Below are 17,398 nucleotides of genomic sequence, written 5' to 3' on the forward strand. Positions count from 1 at the left end.
TATTGAATCGTCGGCAGCCGGCGGCGAAGGAGCCATCGCCACTCGCCACTCCCCTTCGTTCTCAAACTTATGAGAGACTTATTTTAAGCATTTGAACAGTTTTTTTTCGTAACTATGTTAGTAACACATCAAATATCCTACATAATTAATGCTTGTCTGAAGTGACATATAAATAACCGTTAAATGAAGCTTTAAAATTTTAGGTAACATATTTTCAAAAAAAAGGAAAAAAATTTCAGTAGCATTAGACTAAAATTTGTATTGCTTGGAAACATTAGTATTAAAAATTTACTATTTCCTATGTTATGGCTAAATTTTCCCAAAAATGTTAGTTAGGGTTGAATTTTACTCTTATCCTTATATATAATAATATATAATACAAATACTATAAAGATAAATCATGTTTGAAACCCCCTAATTTGAGGGGCAATTTTATATAGAAAAAAGTCGCTAGAGGAAGGGGTTGAACCTTCGACCTTGTGGTTAACAGCCACACGCTCTAACCAACTGAGCTACTCCAGCACATATTTTTTAATTTTATTAATATAATACAAAACTATAACGTAAACTGGCAATCATGCAATATTTAATTATTATAACATTTAGACGTTAATCCAAGTTAAAAGTATATAAAATATATATGTTAATTTGAATCGAAGCAGAATTTAATTATAAACAGAACTGAGACCGAAAATCGGTCCCTAACTGCTAGTTTTCTTGACGAAACACCTATCATATTTGTCCAAATATAAGCTAGCTATCTCAAATTGAAAGTGCTGAATTTCAAATCCTCATATATTTGTGATGAATTTCATATTAATTAAAATTTAAGTAAGGTTATCAAATCAATAAAAAATTAATTGAACTTAATTCATTTAGGACTTAATTTATTAACAGGCACCCCTAATATTGTTATAAATGTAAACTATCTCAAATTAAAATTGCTGAACTTCACATCCCTCATAGATTTGCAATGGATTCCATTAGGACTTTTTGACTAAAAATAGGGATAAAGAGATTTATAATGGATTCTCTTAGGATTTTTATAGAATCCTGGTTTTGCCATTTGGCATTTTAAATCAGAAACTTACTACCAATCACAGAGAAAAGTGACTGCTTATCGGTTAATATAAATACCATACCATTGCCATGAACTCACACATCTCAATCACCCATTTACATATAAAAAAACAACAACTCAGGTTTAGAGAAATGGAAAACACAAAGACTCCAATTTGGGTGGTTATAGCAACATTTCTAATGGTGGGAGCCCTTATTTTGAATGATCAAACGGTTTCAGCTTGTGAAGATCAAATTTCTGCCTTAAAAGCTCATTGTGGTAAATTTATACAGAAACCGGGACCAAAAATTCCCCCATCTAAAGATTGTTGTCAAGTATTAAAACATGATGATGTTCCTTGCACTTGCAAGTATGTAACTCCTGCAGTTGAAGCTGTGATTAGCATGGAAAAAGTTATTTATATAGCTCGAACTTGTGGTGTTGTGGTTAAACCTGGAATGAAATGTGGAAGTAAGTTTAATCTTTTTTCACATTATATATATATATATATATATATATATATATATATATATATATAATATTTATTTTTAATCTTTCATAATCTATTTAATTTTTTTTTTCCAAATATTTTCAGGTTATACGGTTCCTCCTCCTCGTGCGACATGAAGAGTAGTTAATTATAATTTCTAATAAAAGATTCTGATATGTTATGTTCTAATATGTATCTAGATATCATATTATCTTATGAATAAAAGGATTGAAAAATTATCTTATTTATGAGTTTGAGTTTACTATATACAATGTTGATGTATATGAATGTCGATTACATATATATATAACCAACTTAATTAAATAATTTTGATGTATAATAATTTGAGAAGTATTCCAAAATTATACCTAAATTACAAAATCTGATAAACCACAACTAGATATAAATTAGGGAATGTTGAAATTTGTTTTTTTTTTCCAATGATAAAGTTGGGAAGATTTAATTTATCCTTTTGGATTAACTTGGATTTTTATAAGTATCAATTAAATATGTATCCATTACATGCTGTTTAATACCAGAGCAGTTGGAGTATGGAGCTGTTGGATGAGACTGGCACATCAAAATTTGACTTCACAAAATAAAGTGGAGGAGTTTGCGACGGCCATGGCTGATCGGAACCCTAATAATTTTTCGGCTAACATCGTTAAAAATAATAATGTGGTAAAAGGCAATTTTGTCCACAAATAAATTGTCTTTTGACTTTTCAAAAATTAAAAATATACAAAAAAACACAGGTTAATGTGCTAGAAAATATTGCTAGAGGAAGGAGTTCATGTTCTAAAATCTATCATTTTAGATAAATAAGTTGCTAAGACCCGGGTTTTTTCAATGAAAATCTCTGATTTTAGAAAAGATGCTATCTTATGGAATTTACATGAACAAGATCAATTAATTCATTATGAAAACAAAAGGATTTTAAGGCAGACTTATTTGCGAATCAAAAAGAGAATTTTAAAAAACACTCTAGATATAATCTTTTAAGGTAAATAATTATAAGGTCCTTATGTTTTTACTTAACACGCTAGTAAGTCCATCATATTATTATAAGGTCCTTCAGTTTTATCTTAATCAATTCTTTAGTCCTTCCATGTGTTTTATTAAATAAAAGTTCAAAATTGCCCCTAGTTATATACATAAATTTTTTTTTTATCTTTTTGTTTCAAATTTAATCTAATTAGTTTTAATAAAGTTTTTAACTACATGTATACACTGAAATTAATATGCTTGAAAAAAATATATTGTTAATTTTCTTAAATTATAATTTTTTTTGAAACATAAATATTTTTATAATTTTTTAAAAATCATATGTTTTTTTTTCTTCATTCGTAAAATTTATTATAATTGTAAAAACTTTTACAATGATAGTCTTATTCCTATTTTGATAATTTTTGAAATATTTTTTATTCATTTTTTAGTCAATAAATTTTACATTATTAAATTAAAGTTCTATAATTATATAAAAATTAATAAATCAATTACATACTTTACATTGGAGTTTATATTTGAGAGATTATGATTATGTAGAAAAAAAAGAGAAAAAAAATATAAAATAGAAAAAATAGATGTTTTATCATTAAAACATAAAATAAAGGGTAATTTTGGTATTTTAAAATTTATTTAGTATAGTTTGACCATTGACCCAAGTATAAGGACTAAGGAGTTAACAAAAACAAAAACTGGAGGACTATATAATTATTTATAAAAACACATGGATGAAGTAGTGTATTAGGTAAAAACACAGGGACCTTATAATTATTTACCCAATCTTTTATCATATAAATCTATTACTTATGAAAAAAAGAACTTTCCCTAAAACATTAGGGTTAAATTTTCCTCTTATCCCTATATAATTATACATAATACAAATACTATAAAGATAAATCAATTTTGAACCCCTAATTTGAAACTTAATTTTATGACGATGTATTTTGCAAAGGAAGTTTCTTTGTGTAAAATTTAAAGTTTCTTGAAATATATTTAAAAAAATTCATCATTCCAGAAAAACGTTCATGTAGTTACACACTGAAGTCCCTAGAGAACCTTCGACTTTGTAGTTAACATCAACAAGCTCTAATCAACCATTACAACATATTTATAGTTTACATGATCAATTAGTAAAAAATGATATATCTATATGTGGACAAAAAGTAGAGTTACGTAATATACGAGGAAATATATAAATTGGCACAACAGAGACAGTTTCATATCTTTTTTACAAGAATTGATGCAGCTGGATTAATGGGGTTCGCTAGTAGTCTGTTGAATCTGTTGAATTCTAGAAAGTGGTGGAGTTTTTTTTACGGGCATTACACTTTAATAGGAGGTCACCTATAAAATCGTGGAGTTTTTGTGTGAAAAAAACGAAGATTGTATGTGAAATTGGGTAAATGTTATACACCTCGTATGTAATTACACATTGTTGATCATAAGATATATTTTGTTCTGGTTGCTGTTTATTTAAAGAACTAAAGTTGTAATCCATATTGCTTACAAAATCTACCGGTGTTTCACTAGATCCAAATGCTGCTTCTCAATCCTAGAGGTGCAAAGTACACACGATCAAATTACACGACACGAAATCGACATGTAATTTCAGTGTTTGGATTGGGCTTAAGAGGTAATGTGTCATTTAGGTTGATACAAAATTGACACGTAAATTTTTGGAAATGTGAGACACTTGTCAGTTTGTTAGTGGAAGGTCATTTAGATGAGTTGGGGAACCAAGACCTAGTACAAAATCCTATATGTTAGAATACCATGATTTTGTTAGCAATTCTCTTTTCTTTAAGAATTGCTTGTGACTGTGGATATCGAACATCATCGTTGCATCTGATTCGCTTTTGGTAATACAACTGCTAAAATTCCCATAAAAATTGACAAATTGGTTGGGGGTTATTATTGGTGATGTGCTTGAGACGGTTTGTGATTTTTGGATCTATTGAATTTGTGTTTGAAAGGAGACAAGCGAATACGATTGCACATAAATTAGCGGCTTGGGCTCGTTCTCTTAATCATTTTGAAATTCTTATTGAAGATTTCCCTATTTGTATTTTTCCTTGTATTATGAATGATGGTAATTTCGGTTTCTATTAATATAAGCTTTTTGTTGTTGATATAAAAATAAAAAAGTAAAAAGACCCTCGATATATATGTTGACACTTGTCAATTAAAATAAATTCTTTTATTTAAAGAAAATATTAGAAGACTTGGATCTTCCAATGTGTGAAAAATTGAATGAGTATTCCTATTAGTATTTAGGTAGAGAGAGACTTATATTGAATCTTTTCATTGATTTTTTTTTTTTTATTAATTTCCAATTCCTAACATTTTCTTCTGGTCAACCAGTAAATTCTTGATAAATACTAATACCATTAGTACTAAATAAATTCTTAATTAGGCATCAATAATGAATCTTGACACTATACTATCATTGGTGATTATTACTAAAAAAATGGCATGATTTATGGGTTTTAGAATCTAATAAAAAGAAGCAACCAATTCCATTTCAATAAGGCTCCAACTAAAAAAACCAATTTTCATAAATTAGAGAAAAAAACAAGCAATTAATAGAAATTAGCTTATACTATTAATGAAAGGTTGAAAAACAAACACTATTATTTCATAGTTTGAGAATTATGGAATTTTAATAATATTGGTAGAGTAATTAATACAGTGACAAAACATATTTTTGTATAATTAACTTTCTCCTATTTAATTCATTTAAATAAAGAAATAAGTTTTTTTTTTTTAAAGAAACAAAGCTTTATTAACTAAAATCAGCAGAAAGAATATCGATAAGAAATGAGGGTGGATAAGCCCACTTTTCACGAATATACATAAAACTAACCGCTCTTGCTAATTTTATGCAAGTTGGTAGTGGTGGTGATGAGAGAGAAATTAAAAAAGAGGAGAGAAAAGAGAGAAAGAAGAAGATTAAGAAAAGATAAGAGAGATATGTAGAAGATTGTATATTTGATATTTATTTTTAATTTTGAGATTTGTTTATAATAATTAGATAATAATAAGGTTAATTTATAAAATAAATAAATATAAAGATAAAAGTAACTCTTTTCCCTTTGACTTTTGACTTTTTTTTAACACCGTTAGTCAGCTTTGACCGTGTTTGCTAACAGAATCAACCTCAATGTATTTTTTTTATCAACTTTTAAACCACATAGTGTATTTTTGAAAATGACCTAAACCACAAGGTTTATTTTTGTACTTTTCCCTAATTATAATTTATAATAAAAGATTCAGAATGTTCTCTTCTAATATATATTTAAAGGTAGAGGCTATGCTTACTTTGTGTATTTTCACCATTGGATGATGGAGTACAAAATAAGGTTGTCTATTTCTTATACAATAACAAAGTTATTTTTATATCATATATTATATGATAAGTGTAAAATCAAATTCTAACGTGTTAGTAGAAATGCAGATTTAACCCTAACATATGCAATTACACAAATTTAACTCTAACGTTTTCAAGCAAGATCAATTTTAGCCACACATCATCGAAAATTTGAAAATGCCGTTTAACTGTGACACCGGATCTTCCAAACATTTTTGTTGATAAACTGAAACTATTTCGTACATTTTTTGTTTATTTTTGTAACTATATTAGTAACACAATTAATATTTTAGACAATTTGACAAAAAAATTGAGATAAACTTATGACAGACTTAGTTTAAGCATTTTAACAGTCTTTTTTTCGTAATTATGTTAGTAACACACTAAATATCCTAGACATAATTGATGCTTGTCTGAAGTGACATATAAATAACCGTTAAATGAAGCTTTTAAAATTTTAGGTAACATATTTTCAAAAAAAAAAAAAAAAAAATCAGTAACATTAGACTAAAATTGGAATTGCTTGAATTTACTATTTCGTATGTTATGGTTAAATTTCCCATACAAATACTATAAAGATAAATCATGTTTGAAGAGCAATTTTATGTCATAAATTTTCTAAAGAGAGTTTCTTTGGATAAAATATAAAGTTTCTTGAAATATATATCAACAAAATCACCATCTAACATGCATGAAGTTCAGATGTAAGCTCGATATATTAGGAATAATAAGGGTTACTTAAAAAAATTAATGTAATTACATTGATTTGTAGATAAAGTTTTGTGGTTTTTTCTGATAGAAAAGGCATTAACAAAAAAACAATTATTTTGTATAGGAAAAAGTCTCGCTAGAGGAAGGGGACACGCTCTAACCAACTGAGCTACTCCAGCAGATGTTTTTTAATTTTATTAATATAATACAAAACTATAACGTAAACCGGAAAGCATCACCTTATTTTTGTATTTTATAGATGATTCAGACAGTTCTCATGAGTATAGAACAGATGTATTGAATTTGCAATATATTCCAAATAGAACTTGGATGTGTTGGCAATCATGCAATATTGAATTATTAGAACAGTTAGACGTTAATCCAAGTTAAAAATTACAATTAATTAGTATATAAATATATATGTTAATTTGAATCAAAGCAGAATTTAATTATAAACAGAACTGAGACCGAAAATCGGTCCCTAACTGCTGGTTTTCTTAACGAAACACCTATCATATTTGTCCAAGTATAAGCTAGCTATCTCAAATTGAAAGTGCTGAATTTCAAATCCTCATATATTTGTAATGAATTTCATATTAATTAAAATTTAAGTAAGGTTATCAAATCAATAAAAAAATTAATTGAACTTAATTGATTTAGGACTTAAGTTATTAACAGGCACCCCATTAAAATTGCTGAACTTTACATCCCTCATTGATTTGTAATGGATTCCCTTAGGACCTTTTCACTAAAAATAGAGATAAATAGATTTGTAATGGATTCTCTTAGGATTTTCATAGAATCCTGGTTTTGCCATTTGGCATTTTAATTCAGGAACTTACTACCAATCAAGTGACTACTTCCTTCTTAATATAAATACCATACCATTTCCATGAACTAAAACATCTCTATCACCCATTTTCATATAAAAAAAACAACTGAGATTTAGAGAAATGGAAAACACAAAGACTTCAATTTGGGTGGTTATAGCAACATTTGTAATGGTGGGAGCCCTTATTTTGAATGATCAAACTGTTTCAGCTGGTTGTGAAGATCAAATTGCTGCCTTAACAACTCATTGTGGTAAATTTATACAGAAAGAGGGACCCAAAATTCCTCCATCTAAAGATTGTTGTCAAGTATTAAAAGGTGATGATGTTCCTTGCACTTGCAAGTATGTAACTCCTGCCGTTGAAGCTATGATTAGCATGGAAAAAGTTATTTATATAGCTCGAACCTGTGGTGTTGTGGTTAAACCTGGAATGAAATGTGGAAGTAAGTTATTCTCTTTTCCCATAATATATATAATATTTATTTTTAGTCTTTCATAATTAATTTAATTTTTTTTCCAAATCTTTTCAGGTTATACGGTTCCTCCTCATGCGACATGAAGAGTTGTTAATCTTAATTTCTAATAAAAGAATTTGATATGGTCTGTTCTAATATGTATCTTGATATCATATTATCTTATAAATAATGGATTTACAAAGTTATCTTATTTTTTTTATCAGACAAAGTTATCTTATTTATTTATGAGTTTGAGTTTAATATATATATATTGTTGATGTATATGCTGTTAATGCCCATTATATATATAACCAACCTAATGAACTAATTTTGATGTATAATTTGTGACTACATATTTGAGCTAAATTACAAAATTTGATAAACCACAACTAGATAAAAATTATGGAATGCTGATTTTTTTTTTCCGAAGATATAAATTTTCATTACATGTTTTAATGCTGAAGTTAATTTTCCAGTTTTGTAGTAAAAAGCAATACATTTTTTTTAGTAGCAGAGAAAGTGGCTAAGATAATTAAAGAAATCAAGCTGAAAAAACTTCAGGGACACAACTAGCCACAAATGGCTTTGGTGTGCAAATAAAGAAAAAAAAAGGGCAAAAGAAAGTATAATAACAGCTTTGAATTGAGCTAATATCTTAGTGAAATATTATAGAAGTGAATTATTCTTTAACTACAATAACTTAAAATTTTTCATTTTCTGCGCACACCTTGAGTTTTATAAGTGCCTGGAAAGACAAGTAAGTGACTTCAACATCAATCATTAACAGTTTCTCATAACTCAATCTTTAAAATCATCCATCAAGACCACTGTAAATGAACCACCATACACTACACTATTGATCGATCACGCGCTGTCATATATAATAGGATAAAGTGTAGGGATCCTCTAGAGTTGAAAAGCCTCTAGAGTTGGTGGAGTTGTAATCTCAACCATTAATTTTAATTTTAACGTTTTATCAAATTTTGTAATTGAACCATAGGTTTTAAAAGATTTAAAAGAAACCCTAAAATTTTACATATTTTCACCATTAGCCGAGTCCCCACCGTGTCACTTGGAGTCCCATCTGTGTCCCTACCGAGTCCCACCCATGTCCCGTGTCCCTGGCGAGTCCGACACAGCCACGGCGACCTCGGGGAAGAGTCCGTGCTTCATAGGTTTTAGTAGAAATACAGATTGTAGCCACACATCATCGAAAATTTGAAAATGCCGTTTAACTGTTATTTAACTGTCATACCGGATCTTCCATACATGTTTGTCGATAAACTAAAACTATTTCGTACATTTTTTGTTTGTTGTTTGTAACTATATTAGTAACACAGAAAATATTTTAGATAATTTGACAAAAAAAAAATTGCAATAAACTTATGACAGAGTTAGTTGAAGCACTTTAACAAATTTTTTTGTACTTGTAGTAGCATAATAAATACCTTAGACATAATTGATGTTGGGAAGGTATTAAGTGACAGTTAAATAACAGTCAAATGAAGCTTATAATTTTTTTGGTAACATAGGAGTAAAATTGATCTTGCTTTAAAATGTTAGGGTTAAATTTTTTACTATTTCATATGTTATGGCTAAATTTACACTTCCCCTTAAACGTTAGGGTTAAATTTTACTCTTATCCTTATATAATAATATATAATAGAAATACTATAAAGATAAATCAAGTTTGAAACCTCCTAATTTGAAGTTAATTTTACGTCCATGAATTTTTCGAAGAGAGTTTCTTTAGGTTTAAAGTTAATTTTTCGAAGAGAGTTTTTTATGGATAAAATTTAAAGTTTCTTGAAAAATATTTCAAAAAATTCACCATCTAACATACATATAAAATTCAAATGTAATCCTAACATATTAGTAATAATAGGGATTAATTAAAAAAAACGGATTTGGATCCTCTCCTGTTGGCTAAAAACAGGAGAGGGCCTGTTGATTTAATCCAGACCATCAATTAAATTTTAAAAGCTCAGATGTTATTTAACTAGTTTTCTATTTTAAAAGTTAAAAAACTAACAGATCTCAAATTTAACTTAACAATATTTTACTGAAAACTCTCCCCACTCACCCCACGTGTTTTAGTCACATTTTTATTTTTAATGTATTAAGCCTTTATCTTATCAACCCCTGAAATTTATTTTAAAGCATTAGACCAATTGGATCCCCAAACTAAAAATTTAAAGTTAATTAAGATCCTAAACTATTAAAATCATCAATCAAGTCTTTAAACTAAGCAAAAATCATCAATTGAGTCCCTATCATATTCTAAAATCAGAAAATATGACTATTTGATATAGACTATAATAATCTTTGTGTTGGATCGAAATGTGTTTGGTGAAAAGGATCTGAAACTGTTTAACCGAATGAATATCGATGAGACCTTAATTGATGATTTTTGTTTAGAATAAAGACTCAACTAGCGATTTCTGTTTAATTCAGAGACCAGATTGATGATTTTAATAGTTTAAGATAAGATTAATACATCATTTGCCTCCTGAATTTGTCCAAAATGGTTGATTGGCTCCCTGGACTTTCAAAATGTCTCGATAGCCATCTGAACTTACATAAAATGTCGCTTAGCCCCCTGAACTGCATAAAATGTAATCAATTAATCACTCAGTTGTAAAAAAGTAAGTTACATGCGAAAGATATGTTGCACGCATCTTAAAAAAGTAAAAGGCTTAATACATCATTTGCCCCCTGAACTTGTCCAAAAATCTTGATTGGCCCCCTGAACTTTCAAAGTGTTCCGATAGCCCCCTGAACTTGCATAAAATGTTCAGTTAGCCCCCTGAACTTGCGTAAAATGTAATCAATTGATCACTCGGTCGTAAAAAAATAAGTTAAACGCGGAAGATGTATTTCACGCATCTTAGAATGTTATTACATAATTAAAAAATAGATTTAAAAGGAAGTTATTGTTTGCTCAATTATACAACTTGTCTTCTCTAATATTAGAATCGTATACTCTGATTTTGGTCATTTTACTTTTTTTAAGACTCATGGAATACATCTTCTGTACTTAACTTACTTTTTTACGACCTAGTGATCAATTAATTATATTTTACGCAAGTTCAGGGGGCTAACTGAACATTTTATGCAAGTTCAGGGGGCTATCGGAACACTTTGAAAGTTCAGGGGACCAATCAAGCTTTTTGGACAAGTTCAGGGGGCAAATGATGTATTAAGCCAAAGTAAAACGACCAAGATCGGGATATGTGATTCTAATAATAGAGAAGAAAATATTTTATAGTCGAATAAGTAAGAAATTATTTTTAAAAATGTTTTAATCTATTTTGTGAAGTATGTAATAACATTCTAAGACCCGTGTAACATATCTTCCGCATTTGACTTAATTTTTTACAACTGAATGATTAATTGATAACATTTCACGCAAGTTTAGGGGGCTAACTGAACATTTTATGCAAGTTTAGGGAGCTATCGAGACACTTTGAAACTTTAAGGGGCCAATTAACCATTTTAGTCAAGTTTAGGGTGCAAATGATGTATTAAGCCTTTAAGATACTAATTTACGTTAAAACCTTAGTTTGAGAATGCCTAAGTAAAAATTACATAAATAAATAGAAGAGGAATGAGTGGGGAGTGGGGAGAGTTTTCCGTAAAATATTGTTAACTTAAATTTGAGATAACTTTTAAAATAGAAAACTAGTTAAATAACATCTGAGCCTTTAAATTTTGATTGATGGTCTGAATTAAATCAACAGGACCTCTCCTGTTTTTAGTCAACAGGAGAGGATCCGAATCCAAAAAAAACAATAGTTAAAGGTATTCGTAGATAACACTAGTTTTTCGGCTAACATTATTAAAAATAATGATGTGATAAACACAATTTTGTCCAAAAATAAAACTATTGACCAATAATTTAAGGGTAAATTCCAAAAAAAACTCCTGTGGTTTGATGTTGTTTCAAAAAAACCCCTGTGGTTTGTTTTTACAAAAAAAAAGACTGTGGTTTACGCCGTTACCCGAAAAACGGAAAAGGGCTTAACACCGTTAAAAGTGCTGACGTGACAAGGGGTAGAGTTGGAATTTTTTTTTTGTTTTTAATTTTTCTTTCTTCTTCTTCTTCTTCTTCCTCCTCCTCCTCCTCCTCCTCTCCTTCTTCTTCTCCCTCTCTCTCTCTCTCTCTTCTCTTCTTCTTCATTCAGAATCCGCTCCGGCAGTTCTGCGGTGGCTGAAAGAATGTTGAGCTTTAATGCAGCAGCTTCAGCGCTATTGAATTCATCACAAACATATCGAACACCCAAGCGTCTTTCTGATCTTTACGGACTGAGCGGAGGTAAGTGAATCGGAAGCGACGATCTCAGAGTCGGATAGAGAGGATAAGAATCGAAAGGAGAAGGAGGAGGATTCAGAGTGAACGTCTGGAAATTTAGACGTTCTGCAAAATCCAGAAATTCTGGAAATTTTCTGGGGAAGTTTTCTGGAAATTTAATGGGGAAAGTTTCTGGAAATTTATATGTTTTTAGTCTATTAAATTATGCTTTTAGTATCAGTAGGAATTGGGATTTTGAGTTAATTCAATCTGATAATTAAGAAGAAGAAGAAGAAGTTTTCTGGAAATTTAATGGGGAAAGTTTCTGGAAATTTAATGGAATGGAAATTTAATGGGGGAAATTTTCTGGAAATTTATATGTTTTTTGTCTCTTAAATTATGCTTTTAATATAAGTAGGAATTGGGATTTTGAGTTAATTCAATCTGAAGAAGAAGAAGAAGGAGGAGAAGGAGAAGGAGAAGGAGAAGGAGAAGGAAAGATAAAAAAATAAAAAAAAATTGGATTTCAGACGTCCAGAATTCTGGAAAATTCCAGAATTCTGGAAATTAAAAAAAGAAGAAAAAAAAGATGAAAAGAAGAAGAAGAAGAAGAGAGAGGAAGAAGAAGAAAAAAGAAGAAGAAGAGAAGAAAGAGAAGAAGAAGAAGGAGGAGGAGGAGGAGGAGGAGAAGAAGAAGAAGAAGAAGAAGAAGAAAAAGAAAAGAAAAATTAAAAAAAAAATCCAACTCTACCCCTTGCCACGTCAGCACTTTTAACGGTGTTAAGCCCTTTTCCGTTTTTCGGGTAACAGCGTAAACCACAGTCCTTTTTTTTTGTAAAAACAAACCACATGGGTTTTTTTGGAACAACATCAAACCACAGAGGTTTTTTTTGGAATTTACTCATAATTTAAATATCTAACATATTGTTTAGTTTTCATATTTTAATAATATGTTATTTAGTTCTTATTTTTTATTTTGATCAACAGTTTTTCACTTAAATTTTTAAATTATTGAACAGATTAGTCCCTCTATAAGAGACTAAACTGTTGAATTGAGCTAAAATTAAAGACTGAAAAGTGTATTATTAACATATAATGACTAAATAGTGATTAAATTAAAATATAGGGACTCATATATTGTTTACCTTGTAATTAATAATGTTTAAAATTTCCATAATTAAATATTACCTACTTTTTTTTTTGATAGGAATTAAATATTACCTACTACATAGCAAGTTATTTTTTATTAATTTTAATTAATATTATTTTAACACATGTCCAATTACTATTGGATATTTTTTCTTTTTTGAGAAAATGCTTGTAATTTCATTAGATAAGAAAAGAAGTACAACAGGCAAAATGTAAGGAATAAAACCTTACATGATTACAGAAAACAAATACAGTATCCACAAAGGGATGGAAATGACTACAAAGAGCAAGAAGACACCATAAAAGACATAAAAACAAAACAACAATATATTTCTCGTAAATCCAAATCTGTAGAAAGACATCTGCAATCCAAACTTCATCCTTTAGACCATTTCGAACATTCGGATCTGAGTCCTTTTTTTGTTGCAACCATGTAGATTTATTGATCTACAAACAAGATAAATCATTTCCGCTCTTGCTAAATCCGAAAAAAGCATAAACGACAGAATAACAGAGAACAGATACAATCAGACGGATAAAGAGTTTCGATGAAATATATGAATACAGACTAAAGTATGGTTACTTTGTTTTCCAACAAAGTAACCATAGAATTTACCTAGTTTTACGGTTTTGTCTTTAAAAAAAATTAGAAATATATACAAAACCATAGCTAAAAAATACAGCTAGAGGATGGAGTTGAACTTTCCCTTAAACGTTAAGGTTAATTTTGATTTTATCCCTATATAATAATATATATAATATATAGAGTGAATAGTTATAAGGTTCCTGTGTTTTTACGTAATACACTAGTTAGTCCCTGTGTTTTTAGAAATGATTATATAGTCCTTCAATTTTTATTTTCATCAACTCTTTAGCACTTATATTTGATTGAATGATCAAATTAGACTAAATAAAATTTAAAATACCAAAATTACCCTCTGCTATATGTTTTAATAATAATATATCCTTTTTTCTATTTTATGTTTTTTCCTTCATAATAATAATCTCTCCGGCATTAGTTAATTGTTTTATTAATTTTTATATAATTATAAATTTTAATTTAGTAGTGTAGACTTATTCATTAAAAAATGAATGATAAATATTTTAAAAATTATTAAAATCGGAGTAGAACAATATAAAATTATAAAAGTGATTTTTTTACGAGAATAAGAAATATAATTTTTTAATTAATATACACAAGTATAAAATTTTTGGTGTATATAAACTTCACTAAAACTATATTGATTAAATTTGAAAACTAGAAGATAAGTTATTTTATTTATATAATTAGGGGTAATTTAGTACTTTCATATATACAAATAAATAAAGGGACTAAAGAGTTGGTTAAGGTAAAACTTAAGGACCTTATAATAACATGATGGACCTACTAGTAGGTTAAGTAAAAACACAGGGACCTTGTAATTATTTACCCTAATATATAATACATAATTCAAATACTATAAAGATAAATCAATTTTTGAAACCCCTAATTTGAAAGTTAAAATTTACATTTTCTTGAAAAATATATCAAAAAGTTGACCATCTAACATGCATGAAGTTTACAGGTAAGCTTGATGTATTAGAAAAAGTCACTAGAGGAAGGTTTGTGATTAAGATCCAGAGGCTCTAACCAACTGAACTACTACAACACATATTTTTTAATTTTATTAATATAATACAAAACTACAACATAAATTGGAAAGCATCACCATATTTCTGTATTTTGTAAAGCATTCAGGCAATTCTCATTATTATAATTCACCTCCACATTTATTTTTACAGTGCCCAGCTGACTGAAGAAAAATAAAAACAGAAATTCCTCATTTGTCCATATTTTTGCCAATATCAAAGCTCAATTTTTTTTTATTCACAAAAAAAAAAAAAAAAAACAACAACAATAGTTGTATTGAATTTGCAATATAATCCAAATAGAACTTGGATGTATTAGACTTAAAATTTAAAGTTCATATTAATTAAAACTTAAGCAAGGTTACCAAATCAATAAAAGAAACTAATTGAACTTCATTCATTTAAGACTTAATTTATTAATTTCAGATGGTGATCACAGGCACTCCTAATATTATTATAAATGTAAACTATCTATAATTAAAAGTGCTGAACTTCACATCCCTCATAGATTTGGAATGGATTCCCTTAGGATTTTCTCACTAAAAATAGGTATAAATAAATTTGTAATGGATTCTATTAAGATTCATATGATCTTGTTTTTGCCATTTGGCATTTTAATCAAGAACTTACTACCAATTACAGAAAAAAGTGACTGCTTCCCTTTTAATATATATAGCATACCATTGCCATGAACTCAAACATCTCAATCACCCATTTACATACCAAAAAACATCAATTGAGACTTAGAGAAATGGAAAACACAAAGACTCCAATTTGGGTTGTTATAGCAACATTTTTAATGGTGGGAGCCCTTATTTTGAATGATCAAACTGTTTCAGCTGGTTGTGAAGATCAAATTGCTGCCTTAACAACTCATTGTGGTAAATTTATACAGAAAAAGGGACCCAAAATTCCTCCATCTAAAGATTGTTGTCAAGTATTAAAAGGTGATGATGTTCCTTGCCCTTGCAAGTATGTAACTCCTGCGGTTGAAGCTGTGATTAGCATGGAAAAAGTTATTTATATAGCTCGAACATGTGGTGTTTTGGTTAAACCTGGAATGAAATGTGGAAGTAAGTTTATTCTTTTTTCCCCTAACATATTAATATATATTTGTAATCTTTCATAACTAATTAAATTTGTTTTTTTTCCAAATTTTTTCAGGTTATACAGTTCCTCCTCGTGTGACATGAAGAGTTGTAAATTATAATTTCTAATAAAAGATTCTGATATGTTCTGTTCTAATATGTATCTGGATATCATTTTATCTTATGAATAAATGGATATTCAAAGTTATTTTATTTATGAGTTTGAGTTTACTATATACAATGTTGATGTATATGCTAATGTCGATTACATATATATAACCAACTTAATTAACTAATTTTGATCTATAATTTGAGAAGTATTCCAAAATTATACCTAAATTACAAAATCTGATAAACCACAACTAGATATAAATTAGAGAATGTTGAAATTTGTTTTTTTTTCTTTTCCAAAGATAAAGTTGGGAAGATTTAATTTATCCTTTTGGATTAACTTGGATTTTTATAAGTATCAATTAAATATGTATCCATTACATGCTGTTTAATACCAGAGCAGTTGGAGTATGAAGCTGTTGGATGAGACTGGCACATCAAAATTTGACTTCACAAAATAAAGGGGAGGAGTTTACGACGGCCATGGCTGATCGGAATCCTAATATTTTTTCGGCTAACATCGTTAAAAATAATGATGTGGTAAAAAACAATTTTGTCCACAAATAATTTTTGTCTTTTGACTTTTCAAAAATTAAAAATATACACAAAAACACAGGTTAATGTGCTAGAAAATGTTGCTAGAGGGAGGAGTTGATTTTCCCTAAAGCATTAGAGTTAAATTTTGCTCTTATTTCTATATAATAGTAATATATAATACAAATACTGTAAAGGTAAATCAATTTTGAACCCCTAATTTGAAACTTGTATTTTGCAAAGAAAGTTTCTTGAAATATATTTAAAAAAATTCACCATTCCAGAAAAACGTTCATGTAGTTACACTGAAGTCTCTAGAAGAACCTTCGACTTTGTAGTTAACAGCAACAAGCTCTAATAAACAATTACAATATATTTTAATTAGTAAAAAATGATATATCTATATGTGGACAAAAAGTAGAATTATGTAATATACACAGGAAATATATAAGTTGGCACAATGAGTCATATCTTTTTTCCAAGAATTGATGCAGCTAGATTAATGGGGTTTGCTAGTAGTCCGTATATCGGTTGAATTCTAGAAAGTTTTTTTTTTTTTTGATAAAAGTGTCATATTTCATTCCGTGGAATCATAAAGTACAAATACAACACAATATAACTTCCAACCCATACAGGCTATAGCCAGTATAAGATCCACAAAGAGAAGAAAATAGAC

The 17,398-nt window shown here is 28.6% G+C and overlaps 2 long non-coding RNA genes and 1 other non-coding gene across 3 annotated transcripts; 2 read left to right on the top strand and 1 right to left on the bottom strand.

The window, feature by feature from the left end:
- Positions 1-448: 448 nt before the first annotated feature.
- On the bottom strand, positions 449-522 carry TRNAN-GUU (transfer RNA asparagine (anticodon GUU)). The gene has a single exon. It is a non-coding gene; the product is annotated as a tRNA-Asn (tRNA).
- Positions 523-1,175: 653 nt separating this feature from the next.
- LOC136219693 (uncharacterized) lies at positions 1,176-1,794 on the top strand. The gene is made up of 2 exons (XR_010684249.1): positions 1,176-1,531; positions 1,656-1,794. It is a non-coding gene; the product is annotated as an uncharacterized lncRNA (long non-coding RNA).
- A 13,911-nt stretch (positions 1,795-15,705) lies between these two features.
- LOC136219746 (uncharacterized) lies at positions 15,706-16,285 on the top strand. Its single transcript, XR_010684272.1, has 2 exons — positions 15,706-16,062; positions 16,154-16,285. It is a non-coding gene; the product is annotated as an uncharacterized lncRNA (long non-coding RNA).
- Positions 16,286-17,398: the final 1,113 nt, after the last annotated feature.

This window comes from Euphorbia lathyris, chromosome 1 (genome assembly GCF_963576675.1).
Source record: "Euphorbia lathyris chromosome 1, ddEupLath1.1, whole genome shotgun sequence".
NCBI classification, from domain to species: domain Eukaryota; kingdom Viridiplantae; phylum Streptophyta; class Magnoliopsida; order Malpighiales; family Euphorbiaceae; genus Euphorbia; species Euphorbia lathyris.